This window comes from Ranitomeya imitator, chromosome 2 (genome assembly GCF_032444005.1).
Source record: "Ranitomeya imitator isolate aRanImi1 chromosome 2, aRanImi1.pri, whole genome shotgun sequence".
Lineage (NCBI taxonomy): Eukaryota > Metazoa > Chordata > Amphibia > Anura > Dendrobatidae > Ranitomeya > Ranitomeya imitator.
The window spans coordinates 323,561,878-323,576,772 of record NC_091283.1 but is presented as its reverse complement, the minus strand read 5'-3'; the positions used below and the strand labels follow the sequence as shown (position 1 = coordinate 323,576,772).

The 14,895-nt window shown below is 42.2% G+C and overlaps 1 pseudogene; it reads right to left on the bottom strand.

The window, feature by feature from the left end:
• Positions 1-14,458, bottom strand: LOC138663508 (zinc finger protein 665-like; annotated as a pseudogene).
• Between the last annotated feature and the right edge of the window lie 437 nt (positions 14,459-14,895).

Here is a 14,895-nt window from a genome sequence, read left to right as displayed (position 1 = left end):
TGTGACTTCTCTGATGTTTATTTAAAGTTGATTTACTTGCAATACATTTCCCATATTAAGAACATGAAAAAGTCTTCTCCCCTGTGTGACTTCTCTTGTGGCTAAGAAGAGATGATTTCTTCACAAAACATTTTCCACATTCTGTACATGAAACAGGCTTCTCTTCTGTGTGGGTTCTCTGATGTTTAATAAGCACTGATTTTTCAGCAAAACATATCTCACATTCTGAACATGAAAAAAAGCTTCTCACCTGTGTGGCATATCTGAAGTCTATTAAATGCGATTTCTGGTTAAAACATTTCCCACATTCTGAACATGAAAAGGCTTCTCCCCTGTATGAGTTCTTTGGTGCTTAACAAAATCTGATTTCTGGTTAAAAAAATTCCACATTCTGAAGATGAAAAAGGCTTCCCTTCTGTGTGAGTTCTTTGGTGTTTAACAAGATTTCCTTTCAGTTTAAAATATTTCCCACATTCTGAACATAAAAAAGGCTTCTCCCCTGTGTGGGTTCTCCAATGCATAACCAAATCTGATTTTTTGTTAAAAGGGTTCACACATTCTGAGCACGAAAAAAGGCTTCTCCCCTGTGTGGATTCTCCGATGCTTAACCAAATCTGATTTTTTGTTAAAACACTTCAGACATTCTGAGCATGAAAAAGGCTTCTCCCCTGTGTGGGTTCTGTGGTGGCTTTCAAGATGCACTTTCCGGTTAAAACATTTCCCACATTCTGAACATGAAAACGGCTTCTCTCCTGTGTGAGTTCTTTGGTGTTCAACAAGATATCCTTTTAGTTTAAAAGATTTCCCACATTCTGAACATAAAAAAGGCTTCTCCCCTGTGTGGATTTTCCGATGTTTAACCAAATCTGATTTCTGGTTAAAATGCCTCGGACATTCTGAGCATGAAAAAGGTTTCTCCCCTGTGTGGGTTCTGTGGTGGCCTTCAAGATGCACTTTCCGGTTAAAACATTTCCCACATTCTGAACATGAAAAAGGCTTCTCTTCCATGTGAGTTATCTGGTGGGTTTCAAGATTCGATTTCCGATTAAAACATTTCCCACATTCTGAACATGAAAAAGGCTTCTCTCCTGTGTGAGTTCTTTGGTGTTCAACAAGATGTCCTTTTAGTTTAAAAGATTTCCCACATTCTGAACATAAAAAAGGCTTCTCCCCTGTGTGAGTTCTCTGATGCTTAACCAAATCTGATTTCTGGTTAAAACACTTCAGACATTCTAAGCATGAAAAAGGCTTCTCCCCTGTGTGGGTTCGGTGGTGTCTTTCAAGATATGCTTTCCGGTTAAAACATTTCCCACATTCTGAACATGAAAAAGGCTTTTCCCCTGTGTGGGTTCTCTGGTGCTTAACAAAATCGGATTTCTGGTTAAAACACTTCAGACATTCTGAGCATGAAAAAGGCTTCTCCCCTGTGTGGGTTCGGTGGTGGCTTTCAAGATTTGCTTTCCGGTTAAAACATTTCCCACATTCTGAACATGAAAAAGGCTTCTCTCCTGTGTGAGTTCTTTGGTGTACCACAAGATGTCCTTTTAGTTTAAAATATTTCCCACATTCTGAACATACAAAAGGTTTCTCCCCTGTGTGAATTATTTGGTGACTAACCAAAACTGATTTATGAATAAAACATTTCCCACATTCTGAACATGAATATGGCTTCTCCCTTGTGTGATTTCTCTGGTGACGGACAAGATTTGATTTCCGGTTAAAACATTTCCCACACTTGGAACAAGAAAATCCATTCTCTGTTCTGTGAATTTTTTGATAATTAAGAAAATAATTTTTGAGACGAAGACTATTTCCATATTCTAAACCTGAAAATGGATTATTTGCTTTAAGAGCATTTTGTTTTTTAATGCTTATTTTATGACTTTGATTTTCCTTAGTAGTCGGTAATGAATCAGAAGACAGGACCTGTCTCAAACAATAAGATGACAGATCTTTGCTGTAAAAAGATGATGGTATATCTGGAGTAACGGCATTCACTTCAATTGTATCCTGTGTGATCTCAAGATTATCTGATTTAAAAATTGAAGTTGCCAGCTGTCCCTCTGATTTCTTGGTACAGTTATCTGCCAAAAATAAAACCAATTATTATTATTTTGGATAAAATACCCTTGATTTTTTTTTTGTTTAACATTTCTACTTAAACTGTCCATAAAAATGGCAAGTTGCGTAAAAAAAAAAATTAATCAAGAAAGACACTGCCAGATAACAGTCTAATAGAAACTGTACACCAACATAAATTAAACTACCCAAATAATCAATAAAAAATAATCAAAACAATAATAAAAATAAAAAAATATTTTAATCTTTATTACCGGTAAATATATCATAATGAAACATGCAGTTAAAAATCTAGAATAAAGGGGTTCAATATATACAGCGACAGAAGTGGTAGTCAATCATATATGCATCTCAGTAAATACAATACGTCACGAAATTGGAATCCATGTGTTGTGTGTTCCATGAAGAGACACAGTGCAAAAAGGAGCAAATATGTTGGTGTTTTGTCTATCCTTAAAACTCACATTTGCTGCACTATAATAGAAAAATGCATAACGTGACCCAGTGGAGCATGGCGTTCAACTGTTTGTCCATTCTGCCTCCAAAATATGGAATAAAAAGTCACCAATGTTATGTAGGTGAAAAATCTAAGTTACTTACCGTTAACGGGATTTTATAGAGCCCATGACAGAACCACATGAGCGAGGGTATTCGCCCACAAGGACAGGAAACCTACTGAATAAAAAGGCAGTACCTCTCCTCCACATCAGTTTGGTTTCAGAGCACGAGAAGACATCCAGACAGTTAGTAGTATAACCATCACCAAATACATTTCTCTTAACACCCTTAATAGTGCACACCACAAGTGAAAAAGCGGGGGAGGGAATATAATGGTGCTGTCGTGGGCTCTGTAAAATCCCGTTAACAGTAGGTAACTTCGATTTTTTTTCCCTTCTCCTATGACAGCACTACCTGAGAGATTTATATAGATTAAAGCACACTAGGGAGGGATCACCGCTTGCAATACCTTCCTCCCGAAGGACAGGTCAACAGAGGAGGACAGTTTGAGACGATAGTGTCTGTAGAAGGGGAAGACCATGTGGTCGTCATACATATTTGGTCGATGGACATCTCCACTCTCTCAGCCCAGGAGGTCATCACATCCCTGGTGGAATGGACTTTCAGATCTCCAGGAACTGGTCTACTGCTAGAAGTGTAGGCTAAGTTAATGCATCCCTTATCCATCTAGCTATGGTCCCTCTTGTGACACTACACATCCTTTCTACATTGCCTAGTTCTGTCTAGGTACAGTATCAAGGACCTCCTGATGTCTAATTTGTGAAGCCTTCTGAAGTCTTTGGTTCACTATAGAAGGAGGGAAGAACTACCTCCTGACTCCTATGAAACTTGGAGACCAACTTGGGGAGATACAGTGGATCTGGCCTCAACACTACCCTATCTTCTAACACCTGCATGAAAGAAAGATTAATGGATAGGGCCTGCAAATCACTAACCCTATGTGCCAATATTGAGGCTACTAGAATTACTGTTTTTAGTTCTAGTATCTTATCTGACGCCTCATGTATGGGTTCAAAGGGTAATTTTGTTAAGGCTTCCAGGACCAAGTTCAACTCCCACGGAGGCATCTTTGGGGCTGGCACCAGTCTAGACCTCTGGCATGCTTTAATGAACCTGACCACCCACCTATCTGCCACTAGATTATAATTATAAAGGGCTCCTAAGGCAGATACCTGCACCTTAAGGATGCTGTGGCCAGGCCCATCTCCATACCCCTCTGAAGGAATTCTAGGATATCCCTGATTGGGACCGTACGCCAAACAGACTGCCCCGAGAAAGCCCAAATATTTCCCATATTCTACCATAAATCCTAGTTGTTTTAGGCTTTCTACTCTGCAATAAAATAGCTACCAAGGTCGGAGAAAATCCCCTCTATATTAGCAGCATCAAAATCCAGGCCGTCAAATGAAGACCTGACTTCTGTGGATGTAACAATGGGCCCTTCCTGAGGAGACCTGGACCATCCAGGAGAACCTAGAGATCTTCCAGGGATATTCTCCTCATCCAAGAGAACCATGGTCTCTTGGGTCAGAAGGGAGCAATGAGGATGAAATCCGCCGTCTCCTCCCGAATCTTCATCAGCACTGCCGGGATCAACATTATTGGGGAAATACATAGGCCAGATGGAAATCCCAAGGGAGAATGTCCTGAGTTAGCTGCATTAGGGGCCGTGATCTTTGGTGATTGATACAGGCTACAGAAATTCGATTGTCCGACAATATTCGAACATGGCTCCCTTCTAAACAGGGAAGGAACTCTATTACTGCATTTTTTTTTACCGCTAGTAGTTCCCTGTAATTTGAGGAACTGTCTGCTTCTGTCTCTGACCAGATTTCTTGCATCATATGGTCTCTGAGATGCACACCCCATCCTTCCGTGCTTGCGTCTGTCACCATCTCATCTGATATTGGAAGGGACCATAGGACGCCGCACGATAGATTCCCTGGATCCAGCCACCAGACAATAGAGTCTACTGCTTCCTGGGAAAGCGTAACCCTTCCTTCCCAATGACCACTAAGCCTTTTAGGATATCCTGCTGCAAAGCCCTGGAATGACATTGGGCCCACTGCACTGCTGGAATTAATGACGTTATTGATCCTAGAAGAGACATGGCTTTTCTGCAGCATCGACTTTTCTATATCATCCAACCAAGATTGGACACAGTGTTTTGGATGTAATTTAGCTGAACACTGCATTTGCGTTCTGTCCTGCCAATCACTAAAAAAAATGTCCAGATATGGCCCTACAAGAACATTCTTTTCTCGTAAGTGTGGTGTCAGCTCCAGAATAATCTTGGTGAAGATTCTTGGGGCCATGGACTGCCCGAACGGTAGAGCTCTGTACTGAAAATGTCTGAGTTGTCCTCTTACATACACCGCTACTCTTAGGAATTCTATTCTATTAATATTGTTCACTGACCTTTTGAATGTATATAATGACAGCATGATATTTGTTGGTTTTAAGTTAGTATTTTTGTACTGGTAAAAGATTTTTAATGTTTGTGGGTGTAAAAATTTTGAACCATGTGATGGGGGCGGGGTTTCTTTGAATCCTTGGCCATTATAAAATCCTGACACACTGGTATAACACTAGGTTATGACTAAGGGGCATATTTGTCCCTGAAACGTGTAAACCGGTGTCTGGGACCTCTGCTGTTTTTGCCATTTTTCCTATTGTTGGCCATCTATGTTTTTATATGAAGATTTTGGAATAAAGTTTGTTGGAGTGCAACCTTTTGGTGCTGGACTTCACTATGTACCCTTAGGAATTGCTTGTCTTCCTAGTGAATGGGGACATGGTAATATGCGTCTTTTAGGTCTAAGACACTCATATAACAGCCCAGGAATAAGACCTTGATTGCTGACTTTATGGACTCCATCTTGAATGGTCTGTAGACCAGTAATCTATTACGGCCTCTCAGATTGATGATAGTCCTGTATGACAGGTCTGGTTTCTTTATCAAAAACAGGGGAAAATAAAATCCCCTCTCCTGCTCCTGAATGGGCACCTCCAATAGCACCCTCTTTTGGAGCAAGAGCAGCACCTCTGCTTCCAAGGCCTGTTGTTCCTTCCAGGATCTGGAGGATGAGATCCTGAAGCTGTGCCTGGGGATATATGCGAACTCTAGTTTCAGTCCTGATTTTAGTATACTGAGCACTCAGACATTGGCCGAGATCTTCTCCCAGGCAGTTCAGAAGTAGGACAGACTTCCACCCACCTGGGACGGCCCATCACTTGGGAGGATTTTTGGTTCCTTGATGAGGAACCCCCAAACATAAAACCTTTGTTCTTTGGCTTCTTATCTCTATAGTCATCCTGTTCCTTGGGTGGTTTGCTCCTGCCATATCTTCTGCTCCGAAAGGAGCATTTAAATTGTGGATGTGATACAGTAGGGAAACCGTTCTTCTTGTTTGCTGCCTTATCAAGAATATTGTCCAAATCTTGACTAAAAAGATATTTTCCTTCACATGGAATAAAGCATAGCCTAGTCTTGGACTAAGAATCCACCGGCGAGCTTTTGAGCCATAGAGCTCTACGAGCAGTGTTGAGAGGTTTGCTGATCTTGCTGCTAACCTGAGTTCGCCAAGGCATCGGTCAGAAAGGAAGCTGCTTCCTGCAACAGAGGAAGATCTGCCAGAATCTCTTGCCTTGGGGTATTGTCTCTCAGACGGTCATTTAGCTGCTGTAGCCACACTTTCAATGATCTTGCCATACAGGTTGCTGCTATTGCCGCATTTAATGTACCTACCGAATACTCCCCATGCCTGCTTTAGAAAGGTCTCGGCATTTTTGTCTAAGGGATCTCTTAGACTCCCCAGAGTCTGAGGGTATGTGCACACGTCAGGATTTCTTGCAGAAATTTTCCTGACAAAAACCGGACATTTCTGCCAGAAATCCGCATGCGTTTTTACCGAGATTTTGATGCGTTTTTGACGCGTTTTTGGTGCGTTTTTTCCCAAATGCATAGAATTGCGGGAAAAACGCAGAAAATCCGCAAAAATAATGAACATACTCATTTTTTTACCGCGATGCGTTTTTTTCACCGAAAAAAACGCATCCATGTGCACAAAACATGTAGAATGCATTCTAAATGATAGAATGCATAATGAATGCGTTTTTAATGAGTTTTTATAGCGTTTTTAGCGCGAAAAAAACCGCGAAAAAACCTGTATGTGTGCACATAGCCTAAAGAGGCAATGTTGATTTCTTAACGGATTTAACCCCCGCGATGTCAATCTTTGGGTTTTTCTCCCAGAAGACTGCCTCCTCTTCTTCAAAAGGGTATCTCCTTTTCAAGAAGATGGTAGTAGCACTTTCCTCTCTAGCGTCTTCCATTACTTGTTGATGAGCATTTTGATGTTCTCATTAACTGGAAAAGAATGTCTCTTCCTCTGATGCAAGCCCCCAAACATAATGTCCTGAACTCACTTGGTTGACTTAGGATCCGAGATGCCCAAAGTGGACCTTATGGCTCTAACCAGTTTGTCAGTATCTTCTGCTGGGAAGAAGGGCCTATCCCCCGTATCTTACTCCTACTCGGAAGAGGAGGATGAATACAGGTCCGAACTCTCCCAAGCTGCACTGATCCCTCAGACTCTTGAATTCAGTGGCTCTGGCTTCCCTTTCCCTTTTTGCCCCATCAGGTCCTTTAAGGACTCCTGGACCTCTGATCTGATGATGGACTTAAGATCCATTAAAAACCCAGGTGTCTAATCTGAGATTGTCTGCTGAATACACTCTGGGCAAAGCCTCTTATGATAAGAGCTATGTAGATCCCCCTTGCCCAGGACACATTCCCTATTATTTTGTTTGGAAGTGCGCTTCAGGGGTATTCCCTATCAAGGAAATAGAGAGAAGGGGGCTGTTTTAGTATAATGTACATTCATGTAGAACACTCACCATCCAGCTGATCAATCTACGGTACCGGAGAAGGCTGAGCTGGTTGCGAAGAATGTCTCCCCCCTGGCAGTGGGCTCATGACCTGCCTTACTCTTCAGGCTGGTCCTGCTGCCTGTACAACTGCCATTGCGCCCTCTATGCTGCTGACGGCACTGGAGGGGCTCAGATGAAGATGATGGTATTGGTTTTGGCTGCTGCTGCTGCAGAGGCGTCGGGTAACACTGCTGATGTGGCTCCTCCATGCTTGGAAGCTGCAGGAAATGCCATCATCTTCCTGTGCAGTCTCCTTTAAATATTGGGTGGACTGGACCCACCTCCTCTGTCTCTTGCCGTTTTCAATCTGGCGCGCTGTGCAGAGGGGATTCCCAAGCTCTGTGCATGTGCAGACTCGGTTGGCCGCTGACGTCTATGCGCGCTATGTCAGCGGGACACACTGGATCCCCTCCTGTGCGCAGACCCGGATGTGACGTCCCGGAGCGCTACGTCTTCCTGCATCCCCCAAGTGCGTTCACCCGGGCGACCTGCTTTCCAACGCGCTCAGCTTCAGACCATGCCGGCTCCTCCAGCGCTCCCTGCCATGCGCAGCCCGGAAGCGCGTCCCGCCACACATCGGTGGGACGCTCCTGTAATCCTCAGCATGCGCAGACCCAGGACTCGTGCAGGCAGGAGACATTTACCCAAGAGGTCTCCTCCTGCATGGCGTTGCGCCAACCTCCTGGTCGGCGTTACCTCACCCGCAGATAGCATCCTGAATTCCCGGACACCCTCCTGGGTAAGTGTACCACTTGCTTCTGTAGGCTCCCACGAGGACAGGACACCAAACTGATGCGGAGGAGAGGTACCGCCTTTTTATTCAGTAGGTTTCTTGTCCTGGTGGGCGGATACCCTCTCTCAGATGCTGCGGTCATGGGAGAGGGAAAAAAATAGTAATATAAACTTCTATCCATCTCAAAAAACAAGTCCCCATTCAGGTTTATCATCTGTCAGTGGAAAAATAATGTCAAGCAATTCCTAGGAACTGTGGGTGCTAACCAGGTCACTAGAACTAGGCGCACCCTGGTCTGTCCCTGTCCTCTGCATTACTCCAGAAGGTGGAGATGCCGAGATCACGTACCTTACTAAGCACCTAAATTTACCACTTTTGTACCGTCTATCCCCCAGGGAGGGTGGAAACTGAAATGTATAGGAATGCATTAATCAGACAACCAAGGAGTAAACGGACAGGGATAAATTGAAATAACAATCATACAGCTTTGGCAAAATAAGAGACCATCACATCAAAACCCTGTCATGGGCAGCCCAATCTCCAGACCTGAACCCCATTGAAAACGTCTGGAATGTAATCAAGAGGATGATGAATAGTCACAAGCCATCAAACAAAAGAACTGCTTATATTTTTGTGCCAGAGGCAGTGTGAAAGACTGGTGGAAAGCATGCAAAGATGCATAAAAGTTGTGATTAAAAATCATGGTTAAACCACAATATATTGATTTCTGAACTCTTCCTGAGTTAAAACATTAGTATTGTTGTTTCTAAATGATTATGAACTTATTTTCTTTGCATTATTTGAGGTTTGAAAGCACTGTTTGTTTTTAATTTTGACCATTTTTCTTTGTCAGAAAAAAAAATACATTTATTGCTTGGAAATTCGGAGACATGTTGTAAGAAGTTTATAAACTAAAAGAACAATTTACATTTTACTCAAAAATACACCTATAAAGAGAAAAATCAGACAAACTGAACATTTTGCAATTTCTCTTAATTTTTGCCAGAGCTGCATAAAATACACTCACAAAACAACAGAAGGGAACATAGGACAGTTAAAGGAAACCTGTCATCAGTTTTGGTTGATATAAGTTATGGCCACCACCTTTCAGGGATGATATACAGCATTTTATGATGCTGATATATGCCTTCAACCCGACCTGAAAGAGAATAAAAATAACTTTTATTATACTCACCTGCGGAATGGTCTGGTCCGAGGGGGTGTCACTGGTCTTAGTCCGGCGCCTCCCATCTTCATGTGATGCCGTCCTCCTACTTGCTTCATGTGGAGGACGCGGCCCTGCGTCATCCATACAATCTCCTCGGCATCACGCTCATCCGTACTTCTCTGCCCTGTTGAGGGCAGAACAAAGTACTCCAGTTCGCAGGCATCAGAGCTCTTTGACCTTTCCCAGCACCTGGACACTGCACTACTTTGCTCTGCCCTCAACAGAGCAGAGAATTAAGCATGCGCAGGAGCACGACACAAAGCAAGCAGGAGGACGGTATCACATGAAGATGAGAGGCGCCAGACCAAGAAGAGCAACACCCCTCGGACCGGACCACCCCACAGGTGAGTATAATAAAAGTTATTTTCCTGCTCTTACAGGTTGGGTTGGGGGCTGATATACAGCATTATAGAATGCTGTATATCCGCCCTGAAAGGTGATGGCCATAACTTATATCGGCCAAAACTGATGACAGGTTCTCTATAAAGAAAGGAGAAACCAAATAGGAGAAGATGGGGATGTGCACGCAAACAAAACTACAAGAAACGATCTTCTGATCAAATCTCCAAATGCCAACTTCTACCACATCTGCAACTCCATCCCAGGCAGTAAAAGCTAACACTGGCACTCCTAAGTGACAGAGGTGAGCATACATAGTAGAGGGAAGTGGCAGAAACTGAACAGCTGATAAAATCCAGATAGGAAAGCTCCAGGAGCTTCAACTGAATAGATTAAGCAATGAAACTGCTAGCAAGGAAAAAACTGCATGATTTAATAAGATGGTGATGTACTTTTAACCAGTGCAGGAGTTTGTGAAACCAGAAGCCATGATCATTCGGCCCCTATTTGTTGCGGTATCCATGTGACACAGGTTTCCACATTAGTTGCTCAAAGGCTCTTGAAAAGTAACATGGTTTCCATAAACCAATCCAGCAATATCCCCTCTGCCAAAGTCAAATCTTTCCCTCGCTTCTGAGCCTTGCAATGGGCCCAAACCACATTTAGCATCCATGTATTTGCCATTACTATAGTAAGAAGAACCCACTTAAATTACATTGTGGGTGTCTCCTGGAGCACAATCTGGGCACTGTGTGTTGGGTAATAAAATGGTATATTTTAAATTTTTACTTTCCAACATCCACTGCCTGCTAATTTCCAGAATGTGCCTGTGGAGTCAAAATAGTCCTATAGATTAATTCACTGAGGGTTAGAATCTTCAAAATGGAGTCACTTTATGGGGATTTCTACTGCTCTGGTTTTCTGTCATTGTGTAATATTAAGGCTTCTGCAAATGTTGTGTCCCGTATTCTCTGGGATATGCTCCCGCGATATCTGCTTCTATCACCAGGCTCAGCCTTATTCATTCTGCAGGCAGCGCTGGTGATTGAGGAGACGTTGGAACCAGAAGCTATGGGTGGCACAGCTTCTAGCCAGCCACTAAGATTAGGGTGCCTGTAATACAATCCAGAGTCTGGCAGTTTGGATGTGTGTGCTCTCCAGCTGAAGTAATCTTCTCACTGCTTCAGCCAATTAGAAAGCACCACACCCTACTAAAGCTCAAAGCATATTGCCAGAAGCTGTCATATACAGCCTTGTTCTCCTCTGATTCAGTCCTCTGTGCTCAGCTTCCGGTTTTTTGTATTTGTTTCCTGTTGTGACCCCGGCCCGTTTACTGACTACTCTTGTATATATTGACTTTTTATTTTCTACCTGATTATTCTTATTCCCATCTCATTTCACAGAATAGCTGGTAACACCATGGCCTAAGCCTCATGGCCTAAGCCTAGGGGTTTCTCCCTTAGTACAAATCTATGTATAGTAGTTAAAGGATGATTTACAAAACTGTCCATAACATATCTACTGAAATGACCAAACAACAATTTTCTTTTAAAAAAAGAGTAACTAGTGGTGGCAAGTATATGGCTTGCTGGCTCTTGGCAATTAAATTATCGTAGGGGACTGTAGAAGGAAGGTGCAGCAGCCCCTCCTCCACCTTACCCCATGTGCTGGTATCAGGATTGAGGGGATGTACCTTTGCCAGTGGACAATAGACTTGTGACCTCATCCCCACACACCTGGGGCTGAACCTACCTCTTCTTGGCTGGACATAAAAGGGACAACACCTGTGCTTGGAGCCCTCTATTACCTCTTGCTTCCTGGGATGGACACACATGGCCACGGCTGAGTATACTTTACTTACTAGGCCTTAGGGATAGATGAGCCATAGGTGGGAGGGCTGATATTGTATGTCTGATTTGGGTGATTTGAGCAGTTAATTGTGGGTTTTTACTGTGTGATATTGTTGTGATATTACTGGATATTGTGGGTTATTACTGTGTGATATTGTAGAGATATCACTGTATACTGTGTATTTGTATTAAAGTTGTTGTATCCGTATATTTGTATATAGATAGATAGATAGATAGACAGAGAGATAGTCGCCAGCTTGGGTATAAATATATACATTATATATATATATATATATATAAATATATACATTATATATATATATATATATATATATATATATATATATATATATATACACAGACTTGTGTGTGTAATAAATATCCTTTATTGTTACACTGTTTTGTTTCAGTTAGTATATAGTATAAGAAAAAGATAACGTTGAGGCATTATTAAGTGGATATTAATTATTAATAGTTAAGTTTGGTGATAACAGTTAATATCAGACCTCAATAGAGGTGCCAGGAGGGTTCCCCAGTTTGGTATCCTTAAGTTTTAATAATTGTGGAGGTAAACCTGTCCTTTAACAGGGACAATATTTTCTATCAGATGAGTTTCAAGGAGAAATATTAGACATTCAAAAATAACTGTTTATAATAGTGCCCAACTGAGGTGTCTTAAATTTAGATCTTGGGGATTTGCAAGACGCAATGGAGACCTTTTTTTAATGACTACCAGGGAGTTACAGACTCACATAAGTGAGGCAGGCCGATCCCATAACAATCAAACTGTCATACAGAATGAACCTGTAAAAAAAGATACAGAATAAAAAATGTTACATCCCCAACAAAAATGTATCTATGAAAGGAGAACTACAACACTAAACTGGAATTGCACTCATTTATGGTGGACCATTGGCGCTACTATGAGTCCTGACCACAAGAGTATCCTGTCCCTGAACAGAAAAGCTGGTGATACACATTTCAAATCGCTACAGCGCACAAGCGACAAGATGACGATAGGCGTCCACGCCCCTAAGACCTATGTCATCACTCTGCCCACGCTCCTTCATTGGCTGAAAAAATGGCGCCAAGCGCGTCATACGAAAGGCGACTTTGGCACGAAAGTCGCGTACCGCATGGCCGACCCCACACAGGGATCGGGTCGGGTTTCATGAAACCCGACTTTGCCAAAAGTCGGCGACTTTTGAAAATGAACGATCCGTTTCGCTTAACCCTAGTGGTTACTACTCACCTGGGTAGTCATAAGTAGGAATCTCCTCTTTACACCACTCATCACCCCTCACATATGTTTCTGTAGTATTAATATGGGTCAGATCTTCACCCTGAAACAAATATTGCAAAAATCACCGACAGATGGAGAAGTCACATCTATGATTGGCTCTAATCCTGTCATCTCCACCCTTTTCATTACACAAGTATAAAACATATAATACTGGAGGATAAAACAAGACTGAATGCACGACCTTCACAGCCATCGTCTACACGTTGTAAAGATTTCATGACATTTTCTATCCATCTACCTGATGATCCTGAGGAACACTGGGATCTTCTTGTTTACAGTCCTGTGGAAGAAGAGGACGGGGACATCTCTCTGGTGTTGTCCTCTTACTGGATTGATCTGGAGGAAACACATAGAGGGACTGAATTCATTCTTTACATACAGATAATTATAGGCCGTGTGTATTTAAGTCCTGTCTAATACCTGAAGATGTGAGTGGCTGAGGAACCTCCATCTTGACGTTTTTGTATACATCTTTGTGTCCATCTAAATACTCCAACTCCTCCATGGAGAAATAGACTGCGACATCCTGACACCTTATAGGAACCTGACACAAAATAATACAGTCATCCCCCTGATCCCTTCATAGTGTTACTGCATAATGTCCCAGCATTCCCAGCAGTGTCACCTCTCCAGTCAGCAGCTCAATCATCTTGTAGGCGAGTTCTAGGATCTTCTGGTCATTGATGTCCTCATTTATTAAGGGGTGAGGAGGAGGACCCATGATTGGACTCAGGGGTCTTCCCCATCCCTCAGACACAGGGTCCTGACAGCGCTCACTAGATGTCTTCTTCACTACTGTGTAATCCTGGTTATTGAGAGACACAATAATAAATCTCACTACAGACATTTCCAGAGTCCTAACCTCTCCAGTTCTGTCCATCTGTTATTCCCATAGATAAGAATAATGTAATGTGACGTCATCAGAATCTCTCACCTCTCCAGTAAGCCGGAAGAGGATCTCTAGGGTGAGGTGTAATATCCTCTCCGCCAACTTTTCTCTGTCCATATTCATCTTTAATGTGTAAATCAAAAAAATTTTCTTCTATAGAAGATCTTCACTGAGAGGATCCGATATTGTAGAGACCTGAATGAGAAGATGAGCCGATGTAACATCATAAAAATCCTGTGTAATACAATTACTGGAGATAGTAAGGGAAACATATCAGGAGACAGAATGTGTAGATATTCTATTATCTAGTCTTGTATGGACTGGAGCATAATTGAAATTGCTGACTAAGACATCTCTATTTTCCCAATCACTGGTTATGTTACTCACTGCTTTGTCAACTGATTGGCTGTAGGAAACAAGATCGTTGGGACTGACCAGAAAATACAGAGACTGGCGGGGACCCAAGCAGCAGTTGTATTTTTATTATTTTACAGTATTTAGTTTTCTTCTTGACATCTACTAATAAAGAAAAGTATAGTACTAGATGACCAAATTAGTATTAATTAAAAAAAAATCTATCAAAACTAATATCTACAATAACTTTATTTCAAAACCAAAAAAATGGGATTAAAAACTAGCACAACGCCCAAAATCCCTATTGTTTGGGAATGGGTAGATAAAAATCTGGCCTATTAGTTATAGGGCAACGGGTGGGAGCAGGATATAAAAACCCTATACGTCCCTGATCGCTCCCTGCCTGTCAGCGGAGGTTGGCACCCTCTTGGACGCAATATGGCGCCCCCGCTCCTCGACGGCTAACCCTATAAGCCCTACAAGTCCCTAAAATTATGTGGGGATGCTAAAGCTGATAATACCTCTAAATACCTAACAACTAGCACCCACACACAAAAAACTACATATACCACCAAAAAAATGCCAGATGGTAAATCACCAATAATAAAACTAAGCTAGGAAGGCCCGATCTGACCGTACCAAGCAATACAGGTGTATAGATATATAACT